Genomic DNA, 24421 nt, shown 5'->3' on the forward strand with positions numbered 1-24421 from the left:
GAAAAAATGAACTGGAGTATAAGTTGGTATGCATGCAAAATAGGGGCATGTTCACACTGGCCATTAAACAAACAAAACCTATGACAGAAACAAAATGAACATATACCCTACTGTAAGTGAATAAGTTACAGCAATAGTGCATATAAATAAATAGGGTATTTAGTAAACACTGTTTTTGATTTTAAAAAAATGCAGAAAAGTCATTCCACCAGCATCAAGGGGTACCACAATCGGGATGATCCTAACCGCTAGTATTTAAACCTTGCCATGTGTCAAAGTGACATCAATGTGAATAAGGGCCGAGTAGGACCGGGTCTCAAATGGATACTTTGCAAATGGGAAGCAAATAAACATAATGTCCAGCTCAAAGAAAGGGAGGCCACTTCCCTACCTGCACTAACTGCAGAAACCTAAAACTTAACTGAAAGAAATGAACTGGAGTATAAGTTGGTGTGCATGCATGCGGCACCATCTTGTGACCACAACTTCTGACTGACCGGAAGTCAGAGGTAATAGTCACAAGCTCTCAATGCAAGTCTATGAAAGCCTCGTTCTGGCTCTCATGGACTTACACTGAGTAGTGATTTCAGGCTTGCCCAGCAAACATTCGTGTGATCCAGCAGGTCACAACCGGCAGAAGATCCACTGGAGCGGTGCAGCTAAAAGATGAAGATGGCTGCTAGTAAGTATAATATTAGCGGCAGGGAACTTTAATGGCACCACTCCAACAATAAAATGGAAAAAAAAATGCTGAAGTGGTGGTTTAAGGCTATGTTTCAAATTACATTTTGTACACATTTTTCAGTGATGATTTTTACTTATTGCATTAATTTATTTACTTATATAAAAATAAATAACCAAATAAATGCAATTAATAAAAAATACATTGAAAATGTGTACAAAATGTAATTTGAAACATATCCTTAAAAATATTAATACTATTAATTATCATTATTTTTATTCTCCCTACATTTGTGGCATCAGCCAAACATTATATTTGTTGTGGGACAATAGACAGAACAGTTAGGAGGAACGCTTATTCTACTCAACCCTATGTCTAATATTTTCCCAGTTCTTGCAGAACCCTAGCGCGCAAACTTTATCTAGCAGTAAAAAAAAAATAAATGCATACATTAATAAATCAATGCATAAAATAAGTTTCTTTGCATAGTATATCCAAAAATTTTACTTTGGGTATAAATCTTTTTTAATAGAATACAGTAATATGCAAGTGATTAACATTTTAATAAATCTCAGCTACTTGTTGCAGCTGTTTAACATCTTAATGCCACTGTTCCATCTAAGCAGTGCACTCTGGAAATAATAGCGTTACTGCGGGGGCTAAACTGCGCTTTTTGCCACAATACACGTTACGCAACCAAAAATAGCCCTATGCCGCTGCTACATCACAGTCTGATGCTGGTGAGGGTGGCCACAGTGCAACCCACAAGGAACTAGTAGCGCCTATTGCTACTTGCTGTACCCTTGTACCTTGTGGGTTGCAATCTGACCCCATTCACTTTCATTATGCTACAATGTAGTAGAGTCATACTGTGATCTTTGGTTGTTCGATCTGTGTCATGGCCATACATGCCCTCTTGCCCCAGCCTAAGACATACCACACTGTCCTAACATGTATATCTGTACTTGGGCTTATTGATCTCATTGGCTTAGAGATAACTATACCTGCTGATGGTTTAATAACCTGAAACCTATTTGTCACCTTTGACATCATGTTAACAGCATGGCAGCCAATCAGTGAGCCCAATGGTTTGAGTGAGGCATTCTGTCAATGTTGGCTTAGACTCTGAGCTCATTGATTGGCTTCCGCACTCTCAACATGACTTCAGCACTTCAGCCAATGCCAGACCCACGGAGCAGTGATGGAGACTCGGTGATAAACCCTTTTCTTTTGCTCATGGACAAAAATTATCTGAAAAGGGACAGCCCTTTTAACTTTGAAGAGAGTTGTCTTTTATAATAGAAAGTAGAGTACGCACGTTGGCATCCCCCTAGTGTTCCCATAACTACTTTTGCTGCCTGTCTCGAAAGCTGACCACAAGTAATGAAGTATTGTGTTGACAGTTGACTTCTTCAGTAGTAAAATGTATAGATGTGATTATTGGAGGCCATGATACAGAGACAGGCAGGAAAACCAGGAAAGGCTCACCACAGGAGTGCTTAGGGAGAATGCTAAGATGTCAGTGCTCCCAAGCAACTGGAACAGAGCTCTGCAAATTTTCTACTACTTGCTGAGATCCTGAGTACCTTTTCTCATTAGTAGGCCCTTGCGATGTCATGACTATGTTATAATGTGTGTCCTGTTGCAATCAGGTCGCAGGGCATACAAATCAGAAGCACCAAAAATGCAGGCAGGTAGTAGGAAGTGAGCAGAGCTCTGAGCTGACTGCAGAGGAGTACCAACATTGCCACGCGACATGGATCCTGCAAATTGTTTTGCTCAAGGCTATAAAGTGAGTGTAGTACTTGAAAACTTCATCAGAATTTCTGCAGGAATTTTCAGTATGTGGACTTTCATAAGGTGGACTTATTTTTTGACTATGATTATATTAAATACTGTGGCTTCCCGTAAGATCAAGTGTCATAATGATCTTTTATGATGTTTACTCGGTGTATGACACAATCACTATGCATTGATTTATAATTTTTATATTACATTACAACCCTTCATTTTATACTGTGATATGTACATGATTACATGATTGTATTTGTGATGGTAATGTCATATTCATCATATTTAGCTTTCGGAATTGCTCATCAATTATAATGGCAATACTTTCTCCCAGGCTGGTGTAATTACGAATGCATTACATTTTAATTAAGCAAAATTAATTTTACAGATTTTTTTCATCATGTAAGACTTCGAATAGTATTTGTGATGATTGGAAGCAGAAAACAACTCCCTTTGCACAGTTGTCCATCCATCAGTTTCCTGCATAATATACGGTGTGGGGAGGGAACGGATGACAAAAGGACATAATGAATCATGGCATGGCAGGTGACACAGAGACACTTCCCTTTTCTCAGAAGGAATGTAGTGTTCATGCGGAAATAGCTCAATTTTTTAAAATCTGAGCTCATAAATTAGGAGATGTATCCATCTGAAAAAGAGTTATGTGGCTGTCAAAATGCTGTAATAATGACTTCCCAGCTCCTGTGTAGACTTGCATCAACATGTGGGCCATATTCAGAGGAGACAGCTCTGTGCTCAGAACTAGTACAGAATACAATGCACAAACAGCAGTGGCTGAGAGACGTATGCTGCGCTTTTATACAAGTTTATTGAATGCTGTACATTACCGGTGCTCTAATTACCTATCTTTACATTATCCTCTATTCCTAAAGGTTTTTCTTTCTGTCTACATCTGCAGTAAAAATGTAGTATTGTGCCAACATATTATTTTTATAAATCCCCAATGTGTCCCAGATTTAACAAGATAAACTCCAGTCATTACATAATTTTACATTCATGCCCCCTATAGTTGTATAAATCCAAATTTTTTTTACTTGAACCTTGGAATTCATTTTTTTCAGCTGTCATGTTATTAACACTTTCCTACCTGGAGTGGAGCATAGCTGAAACGAGGAGGATATAATACCTAGGAGGACATAATAAGTTTTTTTGTTTTTTTTAAAGGGCTATTCGTAGTATAATGAAAAGCTTATTTACCTTTTAATGTATTTTTAATTTTGCTGTTAATGAATAGAACATCCAGAGGCAGAAGATTTGGCCTCATTAAAGGGGATTTCCCCATAGTAGACATTTATCAGCTATACACAAGTTAGGTAAATGTCTGATCACTGAGGACACCACTGCTGGGATCCCCACTGATCACTAAAAAGCAGGTCCAGTGCCCCTTGTTCCTTCTCATTTGACAACCGCTAGGAGGAGGAGTTTGAATAGAGTGGAATTTGGGTACGCGCAGAGACAGTACATTCACAGTCAATAGGTCTGCTGGAAGCAACCAAGCACTCTCAATGGTTGTCTCCATCTGTTTCACACTATCAGTGATAATAGTGGAAATAAAAATATTAAGACTATACTATACTTGAAATATTCAATACTGTATTCCATTGTATAAATAGGAAACTAGTTTGCTCTTAATGGTCTATAATCACCCTAAGCAGTGCGATCGAATAGAAAATGAATAATTAGACAGTGGAGTGCTGCATAGATAGAAAAATAACTCTATAGCACCTAACCTGCAATATTGCTGGAATAAGAGGATACTGCCTAAATAGCTAAATACCGTATACTGCTAGTGACCTGATATCTGCACTATATTACTAGGTACTAATGATGAGCGAGCATGCTCGTCACTCGAGATTTACGAGTTTGCTCAGGTGTTTCCCGAGTATCTTCAGCGTGCTCGGGTGTTATGTTTGAGTCACGCTGTGCGCATGATTTGCGACTGTTTGACAGCTTTAATTCATGTAAGGAATGCTTGTTTCTTAGGCATTTCTCACATGTATTAAAGCTGTCAAACAATCGCAAATCATGAGCACGGAGTGACTAAAACATAACAGTCAAGCATGCTGAAGATACTCGCCGAGCACCTGAGCATGCTCGCTAAAAGGGTTAACAGAACATACTTGCTCATCACTACTAGGTACTGCTACTAACCGCCTCACTACACTGAGATCTGAATTCAACAGTTGGAAATAATATATTGAGATGTTATTGTAGTGGAAAATTAGCAACTATTCTGCAGTATAAGGGCTAGCATCCATGCTTGCCAGAGTCCACGATCAGGGTTATAGCTTCTTTAATAGTTAATTGCACTTCAGACATCGTGTAGAGAATAGTTGGTGTCTATCATCAGAACCTTGTCAAGTGCACATTTACAGTACAGACCAAAAGTTTGGACACATCTTCTCATTTAAAGATTTTTCTGTATTTTCATGACTATGAAAATTGTACATTCACACTGAAGGCATCAAAACTAAGAATTAACACATGTGGAATTATATACTTAACAAAAAAGTGTGAAACAACTGAAAATATGTCTTATATTCTAGGCTCTTCAAAGTAGCCACCTTTTGCTTTGATGACTGCTTTGCACACTCTTGGCATTCTCTTGATGAGCTTCAAGAGGTAGTCACCGGAAATGGTCTTCCAACAATCTTGAAGGAGTTCCCAGAGATGCTTAACACTTGTTGGCCTATTTACCTTCACTCTGCGGTCCAGCTCATCCCAAACCATCTCGATTGGGTTCAGGTCTGGTGACTGTGGAGGCCAGGTCATCTGGCGTAGCACCCCATCACTCTCCTTCTTGGTCAAATAGCCCTTACACAGCCTGGAGGTGTGTTTGGGGTCATTGTCCTGTTGAAAAATAAATGATGGTCCAACTAAACGCAAACCGGATGGAATAGCATGCCGCTGCAAGATGCTGTGGTAGCCATGCTGGTTCAGTATGCCTTCAATTTTGAATAAATCCCCAACAGTGTCACCAGCAAAGAACCCCCACACCATCACACTGTTAGAACCCTCCTGTTAGTTTTTTTTCTATCTTGTGTTTTGCGGTCACGTGACCATCTGCCTATATATTCCAGCTCCGCCCTTCTGGCCTTGCTGGACTGCAGTGTTGTTTGACTGTCTCTCTAGCTTTGTGCTTCGGTGCCTATCTCTGTCTAGTTCGCTTGGTCCTCTGGGACCGCTAGTACTTTTTGACAGTTTGTCTTTTGTGTTCTGCAGCAACTTCTGTTAGGAGGTGTCCCATTTTTGTCCCAGTCCTTAGTACTTTTAGGGACCCCTCCCTTATTTCTATAGGTCTTCTTTCAGACTAGCCGAGTACATAGGCGGGTCTGTTCACATGGAACAGGCAGCCCGCTACATCGTAGGGATTCAGCTTAGTCTCACTGTAGGGACAGCTTTCCCCTATCTTTCTTTAGTTTATCACAACAGTAAGTCCAGCCCAAAAAAAACTAAAAGGAAAGAAATTCGGAGATCAGTATGGTTTCCGTCCAGGAGTTGGCTCAACGCCTGCAGAGATTGTCTCTGGAGGTGGCCGAGCTTCAGCAACACGTGAGTAATTGTTCTGTAGCGCATTTTGTCGAACCCAAGGTAGGACTGCCTGATGTTTTTTGTTGTAAACAGCAAGATTTTTTTTCCTTTAAAAATGCTTGTTTGTTATATTTTCGTTCTAGACCAAGATCCTCTGGGAATGAATCACAGTGCATTGGTTTTATTATGTCACTTTTGCGCAAAGAACCACAGGGTTGGGCCTTTTCTCTCCAGCCTAATGATCCGTGTTTAAGTTCTGTTGAAGAATTTTTTTCTGCTATGGGGCTATTATATGACGATCCTCATCGAATCTCATCTGCTGAATCAGAACTTAGACATTTGAATCAGGGGTCAGATGATGTTGAAAATTATTGCACACATTTCAGGAGATGGACCTCAGAAGTTAAATGGAATGATTCTGCGCTGAAATGTTTATTTCTTGCTGGTCTGAGTGAAAGGGTTAAGGATTTTCTTTTTGCATTCCCTGCACCTGAGACTCTGCAGGAAGCTATGCAGTTAGCTGTTCGTGTGGACAGGAGACTGAGGTCCAGGGTGATTGATGTAAAAACTCCTGTAACGTCAGGTCCTAGTTCCCAGAAAATCTGCTCTGACAGCAGAGAACCAATGGAGGTGGGGGCAATGTCACTCCGCTCTCATGAAAGAGACCGGAGATTCGCCGAGGGTTTATGTCTTTATTGTGGTAAGGCTGATCATTTGATTAAGTACTGTGAGCGTCGTTTAAGTAAAGAAAAAAAAAAAGGTCAGTTACGCCCGTATAGCTTGTTTACGCACTGCTGGAGTATTTCTTTCTGGGAGTACCACTCTGCAGGGAGATTTGATTGAATTTCAGGTATTTGTGGATTGTGGTTCAACACTTAATGTGATTGATAAAGGGTTTTTGGAAAACCTTAAATTGAAATCCAAACCTTTGTCATCACCTATTTCTGTGGTTGCAATTGATAACACTCCTTTGAAATGTATTACTCACAAGACTGCTGCATTTTCCCTCACTATCAATGGAGTTCACCAAGAAAGTTTGGACTTGGTTGTTTTGGATAATTTGCCCTCTCTCCAGTTGTTCTAGGATTGCCTTGGTTAAAACTGCACAATCCTTTATTGGACTGGTCTACTAATGTGATTAAGTCTTGGAGTCCGAAGTGCTATGATAAATGTTGTAATGGTTGCATTGTGGCTGTGGAAAAAGGGGAATTACCTGTACCTATTCAAGATTTTTGGAAGGTTTTTTCGGAGGAGGAGTCGCAAGTTTTACCTCCTCATAGGGATTATGATTGCGCCATTGAGTTTGTTCCTGGAGCTACTCTTCCCAAAAGTCACTTGTTTAATCTGACTATCCCTGAAAGAAAGGCTTTGGAGGAGTACATAGACACTAGCCTGGCTGCTGGTCACATTAGACCTTCTAAGTCGTCTGTGGCAGTTGGATTCTTCTTTGTTAAAAAAAAGGGCGGCGCTTTACGTCCATGTCTGGATTTTCGTCAAATTAATAAGATTACCGTACGCAATTCCTACCCATTACCGTTAATTCCTGACTTGTTTAACCAGTTAGTGGGAGCCAAGTGGTTCTCCAAAATTGATCTCCGGGGGGCATACAATTTGTTACGTGTGAAGGAGGGTGATGAATGGAAAACTGCTTTTAACACTCCGGTAGGTCATTTCGAGAATCTGATGATGCCTTTTGGTCTTACCAATGTACCTTCATTTTTTAAGAACCTTATTAATGACATCCTGAGACCTCTGATTGGTAAGAATGTGGTTGTGTATTTGGATGACATTTTGATTTATTCACCAGATCTGGAGTCCCATTGGCAGAGTGTACGTGAAGTTTTGCAGTTAATGGGTGATAATTCACTCTTTGCTAAACTGGAGAAATGTGAGTTCGCTGTGCAGAAAATTAGTTTTTTGGGCTACATTGTCTCCAGCGAGGGCTTTGAGATGGACCCGGTGAAGGTTCAGGCTGTGCAGGAATGGCCTAGGCCTATTGGTTTGAAATCTATACAGAGATTTTTGGGTTTTGCCAATTATTACAGGAAATTCATTAAGAATTTTTCTGTAATTGTTAAACCTCTAACCGATCTCACTAGGAAAGGTGCGAATACGGCCCAGTGGACTACTGAGGTCATTGAAGCGTTTGAGTATCTCAAAGAGAGGTTCAGTTCTGCCCCTATCCTTATGCAGCCTGATGAGACCAAGCCTTTTTTGGTCGAGGTCGATGCTTCATCGGTGGGGGTCGGAGCAGTTTTGTCTCAGGAGAACAAGGGTGGAGTACATCCTTGTGCCTTCTTTTTGAAAATTTTTTCGGAAACCGAACTGAATTATGATGTTGGAAATCGAGAGTTGCTGGCTATTAAACTCGCGTTTGAACATTGGCGTCATTTTTTGGAAGGCACTAGAGTTCCTATTCAGGTTTTCACAGATCATAAGAATTTGATCTATCTGGATGCTGCCAAGCGCTTGAATGCCCGTCAAGCTAGGTGGGCACTTTTTTTTCCTCGGTTTCATTTTTCTGTTACCTATATCCCTGGTACTAAGAATGTTAAAGCCGATGCTTTATCTCGCAGCTTCTCTCCTACGATCGGTGCCGAGGAGGAGGAGAGCATTTTACGGAAAGAAGTTGTGGTGGCGGCTTTGGACTCCGTTTTGGAGAATGGGATTCTGAAAGCTCAAGATGATGCCCCATCTAACACTCCCCATGGGAGGTTGTTAGTGCCTAGAGCCTTTAGGAGAGATTTGTTTGTGGAGTGTCATAAGTCTCTGTTGGCAGGTCATCCAGGAATTTCGGAGACTAAGATACTGATCAGTCGCAGTTTTTGGTGGCCTGGATGGCAGAAGGAAGTCATCAAGTGGGTGCGTCAGTGTACTGTGTGCGCTAGGTCAAAGGCTTCACATACTCCTGCTGCGGGGTTGCTTTGCCCTCTGCAGGTTCCAAGTGCGCCTTGGACGCATCTCACTATGGATTTTATTACTGATCTTCCTGTGTCCGAGGGTTTTACTGTCATCTGTGTGGTCGTGGACCGTTTTAGTAAGATGTGTCATTTGGTTCCATTCATTAAGTTGCCCTGCGCCAAGACACTCGCTAAGGCGTTTATTAAGGAGATTGTCAAGCTCCATGGCGTTCCCACGGATATTGTTTCTGATAAAGGACCTCAGTTTGTGGCTTGCTTTTGGCGTGCTTTTTGTGACAGGTTGGGAGTCCATTTGTCATTTTCGTCTGGTTATCATCCTGAGTCTAATGGACAGACTGAAAGAAAGAACCAGGATGTTGAACAGTTTTTGCGTTGTTTTGTGGCGGACAATCAAGAGGTGTGGTCGGAGTTTCTGCCTCTCGCAGAATTTGCTCTTAACAATCATACATCCTCCTCTGCTGGGTGTTCTCCTTTTTTTTGTTGTACTGGGAGACATCCGTCTTTTGGTTCGTTTTCCAAATTGGGGCCGGCGGTGCCGGAGGAGGAGAATGTTTCCGGTGATTTGAAGAGAGTTTGGACTAATGTACGTTGTAACCTTCAAGAGGCTAACAAAAAGTCCAAGAAGTATTTTGACAGGAAACGTAAGGAGGTTTTCTTTACTGTGGGTGACATGGTTTGGTTGTCCTCGAAGAACCTGCGGTTGAGGATTCCCTCTAAAAAACTGGGTCCTAAGTTTGTGGGTCCATTTAAAGTGCTTCAGGTTGTTAACCCGTCTGCTGTTAGGTTGGATGTCCCTATTCCCGGAAGATTAATCCTGTGTTTCATGTTTCCTTGTTGAAAAAGGCTGACATATCTGATAGGAACGCCACTGTCACAGTTCCTCCTGTGGTGGAAGACGGCGAATATGAAATTTCGCGTATCTTGAATTCTAGATGGCATAGAGGGAGTTTGCAGTATCTCGTCGCTTGGAAGGGTTTCGGACCTGAGGATAACTCATGGGTGAGGGCGGATGATGTCTCTGCTCCTAGGCTTGTTAAAGCTTTCCACAGGAGGTTTCCGGATAGGCCTGGGCCTGGAGGATCCGGAGGATCCTCATAAAAGCGGGGGTACTGTTAGAACCCTCCTGTTAGTTTTTGCTATCTTGTGTTTTGCGGTCACGTGACCATCTGCCTATATATTCCAGCTCCGTTTTTCTGGCCTTGCTGGACTGCAGTGTTGTTTGACTGTCTCTCTAGCCAGGTGCTTCTGTGCCTATCTCTGTCTAGTTTGCTTGGTCCTCTGGGACCTCTAGTACTTTTTGTCAGTTTGTCTTTTGTGTTCTGCAACAACTTCTGTTAGGAGGTGTCCCATTTTTGTCCCCGTCCTTAGCACTTTTAGGGACCCCTCCCTTATTTCTATAGGTCTTCGTTTAGACTAGCCGAGGACATAGGCGGGTCTGTTCACAAGGAACAGGCAGCCCGCTACATCGTAGGGATTCAGCTTAGTCTTACTGTAGGGACAGCTTTCCCCTTTCTTTCCTTAGTTTATGTTGAAGATCACAACACACACCTCTTCCTCCATGCTTCACAGTGGGAACCAGGCATGTAGAGTCCGTCCGTTAACCTTTTCTGCGTTGCACAAAGACCAGGTGGTTGGAACCAAAGATCTCAAATTTGGCCTCATCAGACCAAAGAACAGATTTCCACTGGTCTAATGTCCATTCCTTGTGTTCTTTAGCCTAAACTTGTCTCTTCTCCTTGTTGCCTGTCCTTAGCAGTAGCTTCCTAGCAGCTATTTTACCATGAAGGCCTGCTGCACAAAGTCTCCTCTTAACAGTTGTTGTTGAGATGTGTCTGCTGCTAGAACTCTGTGTGGCATTGACCTGGTCTCTAATCTGAGCTGCTGTTAACCTGCGATTTCTGAGGCTGGTGACTCGGATAAACTTATCCTCAGAAGCAGAGGTGACTCTTGGTCTTCCTTTCCTGAGGTGGTCCTCATGTGAGCCAGTTTCTTTGTAGCGCTTGATGGTTTTTGCAACTGCACTTGGGGACACTTTCAAAGTTTGCCCAGTTTTTTGGACTGACTGACCTTTATTTCTTAAAGTAATGATGGCCACTCGTTTTTCTTTACTTAGCTGCTTTTTTCTTGCCATAATACAAATTCTAACAGTCTATTCAGTAGGACTATCAGCTGTGTATCCACCTGACTTCTGCACAACACAACTGATGGTCCCAACCCCATTTATAAGGCAAGAAATCCCACTTATTAAACCTGACAGGGCACAGCTGTGAAGTGAAAACCATTTCCGGTGACTACCTCTTGAAGCTCATCAAGAGAATGCCAAGCGTGTGCAAAGCAGCCATCAAAGCAAAAGGTGGCTACTTTGAAGAACCTAGAATATAAGACATATTTTCAGTTGTTTCACACTTTTTTGTTAAGTATATAATTCCACATGTGTTAATTCTTAGTTTTGATGCCTTCAGTGTGAATGTACAATTTTCATAGTCATGAAAATACAGAAAAATCTTTAAATGAGAAGATGTGTCCAAACTTTTGGTCTGTACTGTAAATGTGCACTTGACAAGGTTCTGATGATAGACACCAACTATTCTCTACACGATGTCTGAAGTGCAATTAACTATTAAAGAAGCTATAACCCTGATCGTGGACTCTGGCAAGCATGAGAAGGTGTGTCCAAACTTTTAGTCTGTACTGTATATGCACCTTATTTACTATGCAAATCATGTAAAATAATGTAGTATACATATTTGACCCAATTTTTGTAATAGTATTAACAGTTCTAATATCCAGTTACTTGTCATGTTACTTCATAAAGTATAATACCTAGTTATATTAGTATAGCTACTGCCCTTTTTAGTACATTGCCTAATGTCTATACATAGTTTCTACAAATAGCATAAATCATGTAACTGCATATATTTTCTTTTTTTGTGCTGATTATAGTCTACCATAATTGCATTATTATAAGTATTAACGCTTTCCTGGCATCTGCCTTATATGTATGTCGGGAGCTTTTTCAGGAGTTGTGTTACACAGTCAACATCTTCCTGTCACAGGAGTGAATCGTGTCAGGATCTGATCACTGTTGTTAATTCCTTATATACTGCTGTCAATCTCTGAGAGGTGATCGCCAATGGGCTAAATCAACTAAAATCTATAAGTTTATAAAAAAAAATGCAGTTTTTTGGTCCACATTTCCAACAAAAAAATGCAATGCAAAGAAATCAAAAATTTGTATGTACCCCAAATGGTACCTATAAAAAGTACAGTTCGCCATGCAAAAAACAAGAAAATACTGTTAAATACTGAAACAGTAACAGCTGCGTGGTAGGTTTCAAACAGGATGAGAAACAGCCAACCTCTGATACAAAGGTAAGGTTATGGAAGACTGTTTCATTTTACCATCGCAAGACTGTGCACATCAACAAGTTAATTATGCTTTATCACCAAAAATTTCAAAGCAGACTTGGTTTTCAAGATGTGCTGTTCAAGCTCTTTTGAAGAAGCGCCAAGAAACGGACTAAGTTGAGGGCAAAATACATAGCAGTTGGGTGAGGAAACTTAGTGCATACAGACACATCATGCTTTGAAATCGGAAAATATCCAGCAGTGCCATCAACTTAGAACTGGCAATCAGTGGGACACAGCTATACATATGTACTGTTCAGAGAAGTCTGGACAGAAGTGGTCTTCACTGAAAAATTGAGGCCAAAAAGCTTCATCTTCGACATGGAAATGAGGCCAAGCAACTCAACTATGCATGACAACATAGGAACTGGGGTGAGAAAAACAGCAGGCAGTTTGTTTGTGAAGGGGCTGGAGAATGGTACAATAAAGAGTGTCGGCAGGCAACAGTGATGCATGGTGGAGGATCCTTGAAAATTTGGGGCTGAATTTACGCAAATAGAATTGGGGATTTGGTCAGGATTAACGATGTCCTTAATGCTAAGAAATACAGGCAGATACTTATCCATCATCCAATACCATAAGAAGAGCATCCAAATTTGGGTCCAAATGTATTCTGTATTAGGACAACGATCCCAAACATACAGCCAATATCATTAAGAACAATCTTCACTGTGAACAAGAACAAAGAATCCTGTAAGTGATTACATTGCCAACACAGAGCCCTGATCTTAATATCAACGAATCTATCTGGGACTACATGAAGATACAGAAGGATTTGCGCAAGCCAACATCCACAGAAGATCTGTAGTTAGTTCTCCAAGATGTTTGCAACAACCTCCCTGCTGAGTTCAGTCAAAACCTGTGCACAAGTGTATCAAGAAAAATTGATGCTATTTTGATGGCAAAGGGTGGTTACAACAAATATTGATTTGATTTACATTTCAGTTTTTTTTCATTCACTTTGCATTTTGTTAATTCATAAAAATAAACTACTAATACTTAGTCCCATAAGCTCATATGCAAAAATAATAAAAGTTCCAGATAACCCCTTTAACCCCTTAACAACATCTGACGTACTAATACGCGTCTGTGCCCTGGGACTTAAGAGCCAGACCCGTATTAGTACGTCATGGCGATCGCGCGCGCACACAGGCTGTGCGGGCGCGATCGCCGCCGGGTGTCAGCTGATTGTCACAGCTGACACCCGATACTATGTTCAGGGAGTGGCCCTGCACCGCTCCCAGCACATTAACCCCCGCGATGCTGCGATCGAAGTCGATCGCAGCATTGTGGGGGCAAGGGGAGGTGATCGCAGATACTCACCTCCTCTTCCGGCTTCCAGCGCTGTCTGCAAAGGCTTCCCGGGTGTTGCCATGACGACCCGATGTCGTCACGACAACATCCGGGTCACCAGGCAGCAGGAAGATTGTTTGGACATGCGCAGTGCATCTCCAAACAATCTTCTCCCCGTCCAGCGCTGACAGCCTGCATGACACAGGGATGGTGCTGCATTCCTGTGCCATGCAGGCGATCAGAGAAAAAAAAATGACAGTCCCAGAGTGGGACAGAGTAAAAAAGTGTAAAAACACCCAGAAAGTAAAAAAAAAATAAATAAAAAAAATAAAAAAATAATCCACCAAAAATAAAAATATAATGTGCCCATCAATAAATATTATTATAAAAAAAAACAATCAAAGTACACATATTTGGTATCGCCGCATCCGGAACAACCTGACCTATAAAACTGTCCCACTAGTTAACCCCTTCAGTGAACACGGTAAAAAAAAAAAAAAAAAAGAAGCAAAAAACAATGCTTTATCACCATACCGCCAAACAAAAAATGGAATAACACGCGATCAAAAAGACAAATATAAATAAAAATGGTACCGCTGAAAACGTCATCTTGTCCCGCAAAAAACAAGCCAACATACAGCTCCATCAGCCGAAAAATAAAAAAGTTATAGCTCTCAGAATAAAGCTATGCTAAAAAATATTTTTTTCTATAAAATTGCTTTTATTATGTAAAAGTGCAAAACATAGAAAACCGATATTAATGTGGTACCGCTGTAAATGTACTGACCCGAAGAATAAAGCTACCTTATCAATTTTACCACACCTGGAACAGAATAAAAAAAACAAAAAAAACACAATTCCTGAACTGTTGGTTTTTGTTTATTCTGCCTCCCAAAAATCGGAATAGAAAGCGATCAAAAAATGTCACGTGCCTGAAAATGGCACCAATAACAACGACAACTCATCCTGCAAAAAACAAGCCGCCACATGACTGTCTGCCAAAATCTGGAAAAATTATAGCTCTCAAAATATGGCGATGCAAAAACTAGATTTTACAAAAAATGCGTCTTTTAGTGTGTGACAGTTGTCAGTCATAAAAACCCCATATGATTCTGGTACTGCTGTAATCACATCGACCCGAAGAATAAAGTCGTCTAATCACTTATACCGCACGAGGAACGGCGTCAAAAATAAACTCTTGGGTGAGGATTGGGCTAGGGTTAGGGCTGGGTTTGGGGTTAGGGTTGTGCTAGGGTTAGGGTTGTGCTATGGTTAGGGCTGGGGTTGGGGTTAGGGTTGGGGTTAGGGTTGTGATGGGGTTGTGATTTTTTTCAAAAGAAAAAAAGATGACGATATGGCGACTAGTGTTGAGCGCAAGTGCTCGCTACTTGAGTTTGCATCGGGTGCTCTGGTATGCATTGAGTATCGTGGGTATTTGAGTGACATGCTCGGGTCTCTGCCCCATAGGCTTCGCGGCCAAAAAAACTTTACAGGGATTGCCTGCCATGCACGACCGATCCCCGCATGTTTTTTTTTGTGTCTAATAACCGTGAAACATGCGGAGCAGGGACTCGAGCATGTCACTCGAGCACACGCTGTACATGGTGCATACCTGAGTACCCGATGCAAACTCAAGTAGTGAGCACTTGCGCTCAAGACTAATGACAACTTATTCAATACGATGACCTAATGTAAACAATTCTGTGTCGTACCTCTGGGTTCAAAATGTTCACTATACACCTTAATAAAATCCTTGAGGGGTATAGTTTCCAAAATGGGGTCACTTGTGGGGGAGCTCCACTGTTTAGGCACATCACGGGCTCTCCAAACGCAACATGGTGTCCGCTAACAATTTGAGCCGACAATTTGTTAGCGGATACCATGTTGCATTTGAAGAGTCCCTGTGTGCCCAAACATTGGAGCTCCCCCACAAGTGACCCCATTTTGGATACTAGACCCCCCAAGGCACCTATCTAGATGCATAGTGAGCACTTGGAACCCCCAGGTGCTTCACAAATTGATTCATAAAAATGAAAAAGTGTTTTTTCTTTCACTTTTTCATTTTTTTCATTTTCACTTGTGGGGGAGCTCCAATGTTTGGGCACACAGGGGCTCTCCAAACGCAACATGGTGTCCACTAACAATTTGAGCCGATTTTCCATTCAATTTGTTAGCGGATACCATGTTGCATTTGGAGAGTCCCTGTGTGCCCAAACATTGGAGCTCCCCCACAAGTGACCCCATTTTGGAAACTAGAACCCCAAGGCACCTATCTAGATGCATAGTGAGCACTTGGAACCAATAGGTGCTTCACAAATTGATTCGTAAAAATGAAAAAGTGAAAAAAAAAACACTTTTTCATTTTTACGAATCAATTTGTGAAGTACCTGGGGGTTCCAAGTGCTCACTATGCATCTAGATAGGTGCCTTGGGGGGTCTAGTATCCAAAATGGGGTCACTTGTGGGGGAGCTCCAATGTTTGGGCACACAGGGGCTCTCCAAACACAACACGGCGTCCGCTAATTATTCAAGCAAATTTTACAATCAAAAAGTCAAATGGCGCTCCTTCCCTTCTGAGCCCTGCCGTGCGCCCAAACAGTGTTTTTTCCCCACATATTGGGTATCTGCGTGCCCAGGTGAAATTGCACAACAAATTTTGGGGTCCATTTTTTCTTGTTACCCCTGTGAAAATAAAAAAAATTGGGTCTAAAGTAACATTTTTGTGAAAAAAGTTAAATGTTCATTTTTTTCTTCCACATTCAAAAAATTCCTGTGAAGCACCTGAAGGGTTAATAAAGTTCTTGAATGTGGTTTTGAGCACCTTGAGGGGTGCAGTTTTTAGAATGGTGTCACTTTTGGGTATTTTCTGTCATAAAGACCTCTCAAAGTGACTTCAAATGTGATGTGGTCCCTAAAAAAATGGTTTTGTAAATTTTGTTGGAAAAATGAGAAATCGCTGGTCTACTTTTAACCCTTATAGCTCCCTAACAAAAAAAAATTTTGGTTCCAAAATTGTGCTGATGTAAAGTAGACATGTGGGAAATGTTATTTATTAACTCTTTTGTGTGACATATCTCTCGGATTTAAAGGCATAAAAATTCAAATTTTGAAAATTGCAAAATTTTCAAAATTTTCACCAAATTTCCATTTTTTTCACAAATAAACGCAAGTGATATCGAAGAAATTTTACCACAATCATGAAGTACAATATGTCACGAAAAAACAATCTCAGAATCAGGGGGATCCGTTGAAGCGTTCCAGAGTAATTACCTCATAAAGTGACAGTGGTCAGAGTTGTAAAAATTGGCCTGGTCATTAACGTGCAAACCACCTCCGGGGCTTAAGGGGTTAAAGACAAAAATAAAACAGCATTTTTATTTTGCACAAAATTCATGAACCTCGTGAACCATTTTGAAGAATTTGACTCCAAAATGTCAATGAATACCCTAAAACAAAGAAGTGACTTAACCCCGGCCCCCCCCCCACAAATGATGAATCAGTCCCATAGTCTCTAATGCATGCTCTGTTGGTCCACAGTTGTGTTCCTTTCCTTGAAGTGAAGCATTTTGCCTTCCTTTTGGATTACCGCTACAGGGTTGTGCGTGGAGCCATAAGGACATATGTCTGTTTTCAACCTTACTAAAAAAAACAGGGACAAAATTCATGCGTCAAGTCAAATACCTCTCTAGGTATGTAAAACACCATTACTTATAAAACAGAGCTACACAAGGCCCATATAATCACAACCTAATGCTAGACAACAGCTAGGTCAATTTTGATAGTAGTTACAAAAAATAAATGTTTTCTTCCGAACTTTAGAGCAGATTAAAATGAAATTTATAGGAACAACCAATCATCTGAAACCTACAATAATGTTTTTCCTCTACAAACATTCCACTCTGTCTTTCTCAGCCTGATTACATAGCTCATTACAAAGTCTAACAGTTGAGAAATATTGATGTACAAGGACTTCTTAGAGGCCTTGCTAAATTGTGACTTTGTAGAAACGGCTTCACAGACAGCTAAGGCCTAATCATGACAATTTTGACACGACTGCAGCATGCCTTGAGCTTCTGATTAGATCCTAATAAAGGCTGTTAGAAGCATCTCCTCAATGATAATTGTTATGGTGTTTTTTTTTACAAAGTGAGACATTTAACTCTGCTAAGCTACTAAACACATTTTACATGATGGAACATTTATACAGAAGAAATAAAGGCTTTAAACTAAAAACTGCAATCTCACGCAGTTACTTTATGCCTGTTTCTTGACATTTATCTAATGTTGCAGAAGCTAATGCCAGACATCCAGACCCTTCTTCAGCCAAGTGTCATATTATATCAGTTATCCAGAACAATTAGAAGACAGCACGCCAGTGTGTGATCTTAATAGTTCTTATTATTTCAAGCCATACATTCACCAGATTAGCGACATTTTGGGCTGTAGTCCAGTCCTTTCTCTAGCTGGCCGCTGCTGACTTGCGTGCACTTGGCTTGCACTTCGAGTGAATTATTAGGATCATACACTGGAGTGTTGTCTAGCACCAACTGGTGGAATTGATTTGCGAAGAAGCTCACTAATCAAACAATTTCCAGGATAAATGTGTGCGACTATTATCCCAGAGAAGGAGATATTATGCCAATTATGGCCGACTCAGTTCACAACTTGCGTTGGCTTATTACTTTTTTATACTGTAGTTTTTGCATCATACAGATAATATGTACTGTAACAGTGAAAGCAGATAGTGAATGGAAAATATTGCTAGAGAATTACTAAAGTAATCAGGGAGTGGGTATTATATTATTATCTATTCCACTTGGTGGCCATGAAATTGCTACATGATGATGTGTTGCCCTCTTTATGCACTGAAGATGGCCCGTTCCCTAAGTTTTTCCAACAAGATGGTGCACCACCACATTATGGGTGTCAGGTCCGAGCATTCCTACATGAACAGTTTCCTGGAAAGTAGATTGGTCGTCGTGGGCCAGCTGAATGGCCACCAAGGTCTCCCGATCTGACCCCCTTAGACTTTTATCTTTGGGGTCATCTGAAGGCAATTGTCTATGCTGTGAAGATACAAGATGTGCAGCATCTGAAACAACGGATACTGGAAGCCTGTGCTAGCATTTCTTCTGCAGTGTTGCTATCAGTGTGTCAAGAGTGGGAGAAGAGGGTTGCATTGACAATCCGACACAATGGGCAGCACTTTGAACACATTTTATAAGTGGTCATAAACTTGTAAAAAACTCATGAAATACTAAAGTTACGTTAAAACCAAGCACACCATTGTTTTTATTATGAAATTCTCAATAAGTTTGATGTGTCACATGACCCTCTTCCCATTGAAAAAAATAAAGTTGGATCCAAAATGGCAAATTTCAAAATGGCCGCCATGGTCACCACCCATCTGGAAAAGTTTTCCCCCTCCCATATACTAATGTGCCACAAACAGGAAGTTGATATCACCAACCATTCCCATTTTATTTAGATGTATCCATATAAATGGCCCACCCTGTACATTCTGGGATGCAAATATCCATTCACAGATGCGGTTCATACATTTAGGCTTGTTGTTCCAACCAGGTTAGTTCTGAAATTCACTGTAAGGCTAGGTTCACACAACCTTATTTTTGGTCCAAGTGCTGTCTGTGAAAAAATGGACTGCACTGGGACCAATGTTATTTTATATAAGCTGTTCAGATGAGTGTTTTTTTACAGACCAAATCTGAGCGTTTAAAAAAAAATTGCATCATGCACTAGTCTCTAGTAGTATGTGAATTGCCTATTGTAGTCTATGGGTGCACAAAAAAGTTAGATTCAATACTAACCAGCTGTATTTGTACGGATATATTGCAGTTCTTTAATATAGGAAACTATTTGTTCTTGTCAATTTTAATAACTGCTGATGTACAAACATGGATACCATGCGGACTGCATACTGATTACAATTGAAATAATATGTTTTTTATGGATGAAAACGAGATGATTTTTTCTATGCTTGCGTTAAATTAGCCTATGAGTGATTTAAAGTACTCAGGAACAATTAAAGCTGTCGAATTTATGATTGGTTTTTATCAGGGCCTTATATAAAACTATCTTTGTTATCTATAGCAATCAACACTAAACTTTTATTTCTTAACCTGCTATGGAAATCTGAAAGCTGGATTTTGATTGTTAGCTAACTGGACCTCATTTCAAAACTGTCTAATAGTAAAGCTGTCCTTGTTATCCCAAGCAACCAATCAGAGCTCAGCTTTTTTTTTTTGGTTGGGTCACCAAAAGCAGATTGATGGGGGTTTAGCTCCACTGATCAGCAGTAACCAGCTCCAGCAGCATCCATCAGACTGTTTAGTGGCCACTCCAGTTCCTATTCAAAGAATATTATGACCATTCCTGGTTCAATTCTGTGTCAATGGACAATGACAAATGCATATAGTTAATTAGTAGAATGAAAAGTGCCAAATGTTTGAAACATTATGGTGTGTTGGAGGTAACAGAACTGGCTAGGTAATTTCTTGTTTCCCTAGGACATCACACTGTCTCAATTAGCTTGCCTTCTTCCCATAGCCCTGGCTAATCAAGCACTTGCACTTGGCAGTCCAAAAAATATAAAAGAAGATGTGATTCATCAGACTAGACCACCATATTCCATTGCTCCGTGTTTCATTTTTGATGCTCACGTGTCCAGTGCTTTCATTGTTAGACATAGGTCAAGTGGTGGTCTGCAGCTTCATTGTCCCATAAGCAGCAAGTGGCAATGTTCATTGTTTTCTGACACCTTAATATGTTAGAACTCTCCTGTTAGGTTTTTTTTAGTTTGCTGGTCACATGACCATTTTTGCCTATTTAATCCGGCTCCGCCCTCCTGGTCTTGCTGGACTTCATTGTATTTACTACTCTTAAGCTAGCTTGGTGCTCTGTTGCCGTTCTCTGTTAGTTTTGCTAGGTCTTCTGACCTCTATGCTTTTTGTTGTGTGTTTGTCTTTGACTGCTACTATTTCTGCTAGGAGGTGTCCAACTTATCCCAGTCCCTAGTTCTTGTAGGGATCCCTCCCTCACATCTATAGGTCTTCGTTCAGACTAGCCGAGGACTTTAGCGGGTCTGATCGCAGGATCAGGTTCCCCGTTACATCGTAGGGATATAGTTTAGTTCTATTGTAGGGACAGTTCTCCTGTCTTTCCTTAGTCCCTGTAGCAGATCATAACAGTAAGTCCAGCCCTAAAAGAAAAAAAAAAAAATTTTCTCTAAGGAAAGACCTCCAGTTTTGGTCTCGGTTCAAGATTTGGCTCAACGCTTGCAGGGACTCTCTCTGGAGGTGGCCAAGCTCCAACAACACGTGAGTAGCTGTTCTGGAGCACATTTTGTGGAACCAAAGGTACGTCTGCCTGATTTATTTTTTGGCGAACAACAAGATTTTTTTTCTTTTAAAAATGCTTGTTTATTGTATTTTCGTTTGAGACCCGGATCCTCTGGTGATGAATCACAGCGCATAGGGTTCATAATGTCACTTTTGCGCAAAGATCCTCAGGGATGGGCCTTCTCTCTCCAACCTAGTGATCCGTGCTTTAGATCAGTGGATAGTTTTTTTTCTGCTTTGGGTTTGTTGTATGATGATCCTGATCGTGTCTCATCTGCTGAGTCTGAATTGAGACGTTTGAGGCAGGGATCAGGTAATGTGGAAAAATATTGTTCTCACTTCTGTCGGTGGTCTGCCCAGGTGTGGTGGAACGATTCAGCTTTGAAAAGCTTGTTTCTTGCAGGGCTAGGTGAAAGGGTTAAGGATTTACTGATTGCTTATCCCACACCTGGAAACTTGCAGGAGGCTATGCAATTAGCTATACGGGTGGACAGGAGACTGCGTGCAAGGGTTATTGAGAGCAAATCCTCTGCTATGTCAGCTCCGAGTCTTGAGAGGGTCTGTGCTGACAATGGAGAGCCGATGGAGATTGGGGCGATGGCACCCCGCTCTCAGGAAAAAGATCGCAGGCTTTCTGAAGGCTTGTGCTTCTATTGCGGAAATTCTGGTCATTTTATTAAGAACTGTGTGCTTCGTATGAAGAAAGAAAAAAAAATGGTCAGTTATGCCCGTATTGCCTGTTTAAATTCTAAGGGAGTATTCCTATCTGCCACTACTGCTGCTCAGGATGAATTAATTGAATTTTGGGTATTTGTGGATTGTGGTTCTACTCTGAATGTGATTGATGGGGGATTCTTGGAAAAACTTAGATTAGAACCTAAAACTTTGTCATCCCCTATTGCTGTGGTTTCTGTTGATGGCTCTCCCTTGAAGAGTGTTACTCATAAAGTCTGTGAATTTCCCCTCACTATTAATGGTATTCACCAAGAAAATTTGGATTTGGTGGTATTGGATAATTTGCCTTCTCCAGTAATATTGGGGTTACCCTGGTTAAAATTGCACAATCCTGTACTGGATTGGTCTACCAATGAAATTAAGTTCTGGAGCCCTAAGTGTTATGACAAGTGTTGTAATGGACGTATTGCTGCTGTGGATAAAGGGGAATTGCCTGTACCTATTCAAGATTTTTGGAGAGTTTTTTTCTGAGGAGGAGTCACAAATTTTGCCTCCCCATAGAGACTATGATTGTACCATTGAATTTGTCCCTGGAGCGACTCTTCCTAAAAGTCGTTTATTTAATCTTACTATTCCTGAGAGAAAGGCTTTGGAGGAATACATACAGACAAGCTTGGCCGCCGGTCACATTAGGCCTTCCAAGTCTCCTGTGGCTGTTGGATTTTTTTTTGTAAAAAAAAGATGGCGGTTTACGTCCTTGTCTGGACTTTCGTGAGATTAATAAAATTACTGTACGCAATCCTTACCCACTGCCATTGATTCCTGATTTATTTAACCAGTTAGTGGGGGCCAAGTGGTACTCTAAAATTGATCTCCGGGGGGCATACAATTTGTTGCGCATGAAGGAGGGTGATGAATGGAAGACTGCTTTTAACACTCCTGTGGGTCATTTTGAGAATCTGGTTATGCCTTTTGGTCTTACCAATGCTCCAGCATTTTTTCAGAATCTTATTAATGACATCCTTAGACCTTTAATCGGCAAAAATGTGGTTGTGTATTTGGATGACATTCTGATTTATTCGCCTGATCTGGAGTCTCATTGGCGGAGCGTACGTGAGGTATTACAGTTATTAATGGACAATTCGTTTTTTGCTAAGCTGGAGAAATGTGAGTTCGCTGTACAGAGAATTAGTTTTTTGGGCTACATTATCTCCAGTGAAGGTTTTGAGATGGACCCGGTTAAAGTTCAAGCTGTGCAGGAATGGCCTAGGCCTATTGGTTTGAAATCGATACAGAGGTTTTTGGGTTTCGCCAATTATTACAGAAAATTCATAAAAATTTTTTCTATTATTGTCAAACCGCTGACCGATCTCACCAGGAAAGGTGCTAATGCGGTTCAGTGGACTTCTGAGGCCATTGAAGCTTTTGTGTTTCTAAAGGAGAGGTTCACCTCTGCTCTCATCCTTATGCAGCCTGATGTGACTAAGCCGTTTTTGGTTGAGGTTGATGCTTCTTCGGTGGGGGTCGGTGCGGTGTTGTCTCAGGAAAACAAGGATGGAGTACATCCCTGTGCCTTTTTTTCAAAAAAATTTTCTGAGACTGAACTTAATTACGATATTGTTAATCGGGAATTGCTGGCGATTAAACTCGCATTTGAACACTGGCGTCACCTCTTGGAAGGTGCTGAATTTCCCATTCAGGTTTTCACTGATCATAAAAATCTGATCTATCTTGATGCTGCCAAGCGCTTGAATGCCCGTCAGGCTAGGTGGGCACTTTTTTTCTCGCGGTTTAATTTTTCCGTTACTTACATCCCGGGTACCAAGAATGTTAAAGCGGATGCTTTGTCTCGCAGCTTTTCTCCCATGGTCGGTGTTGAGGAGGAAGAGGAGAGCATTTTACAAGAAGGTGTTGTGATTGCTGCTTTGGACTCCGTTTTGGAGGATGAGATTCTTAAAGCTCAGGAGAATGCCCCATCTAACACTCCCCATGGGAGGTTGTTTGTGCCTAGGACCTTTAGGAGAGATTTGTTTGTTGAGTGTCATGAGTCTCGGTTGGCAGGTCATCCAGGAATTTCTGAGACCAAGAGACTTGTGGGTCGCAGTTTTTGGTGGCCTGGATGGCAGAAGGAAGTTATTAAGTGGGTGTGCCAATGTACTGTGTGTGCTAGATCCAAGTCTTCGCATGCTCCTGCTGCGGGGTTGCTTTGCCCTCTGGAGGTTCCTAGTGCACCTTGGACACATCTGGCTATGGACTTTATTACTGACCTTCCCCCCTCTGAAGGTTTCACGGTCATCTGGGTGGTCGTGGACCGTTTTAGCAAGATGTGTCACTTGGTTCCCTTCATCAAACTGCCTTGCGCTAAGACACTCGCTAAGTCCTTTGTCAAGGAAATTGTCAGACTACATGGTGTTCCTACTGACATTGTTTCTGATAGGGGACCTCAGTTCGTGGCTCGTTTTTGGCGTGCCTTTTGTGACAGGTTGGGAGTTCATTTGTCGTTTTCATCTGGATATCATCCTGAGTCTAATGGCCAGACAGAAAGGAAGAACCAGGATGTTGAGCAGTTCTTGCGTTGTTTTGTGGCAGACAATCAAGAGGGGTGGTCTGAGTTTCTGCCACTTGCTGAATTTGCTCTTAACAACCATACATCCTCTTCTGCTGGGTGTTCGCCTTTTTTTTGTTGTTCTGGGAGACATCCGTCTTTTGGGTCATTCTCCAAATTGGTTTCGGCTGTGCCT

The sequence above is a fragment of the Phyllobates terribilis genome, unplaced genomic scaffold (genome assembly GCF_046119375.1).
Source record: "Phyllobates terribilis strain yellow unplaced genomic scaffold, ASM4611937v1 Scaffold_2__4_contigs__length_985480577, whole genome shotgun sequence".
In the NCBI taxonomy this organism is placed as follows: Eukaryota; Metazoa; Chordata; class Amphibia; order Anura; family Dendrobatidae; genus Phyllobates; species Phyllobates terribilis.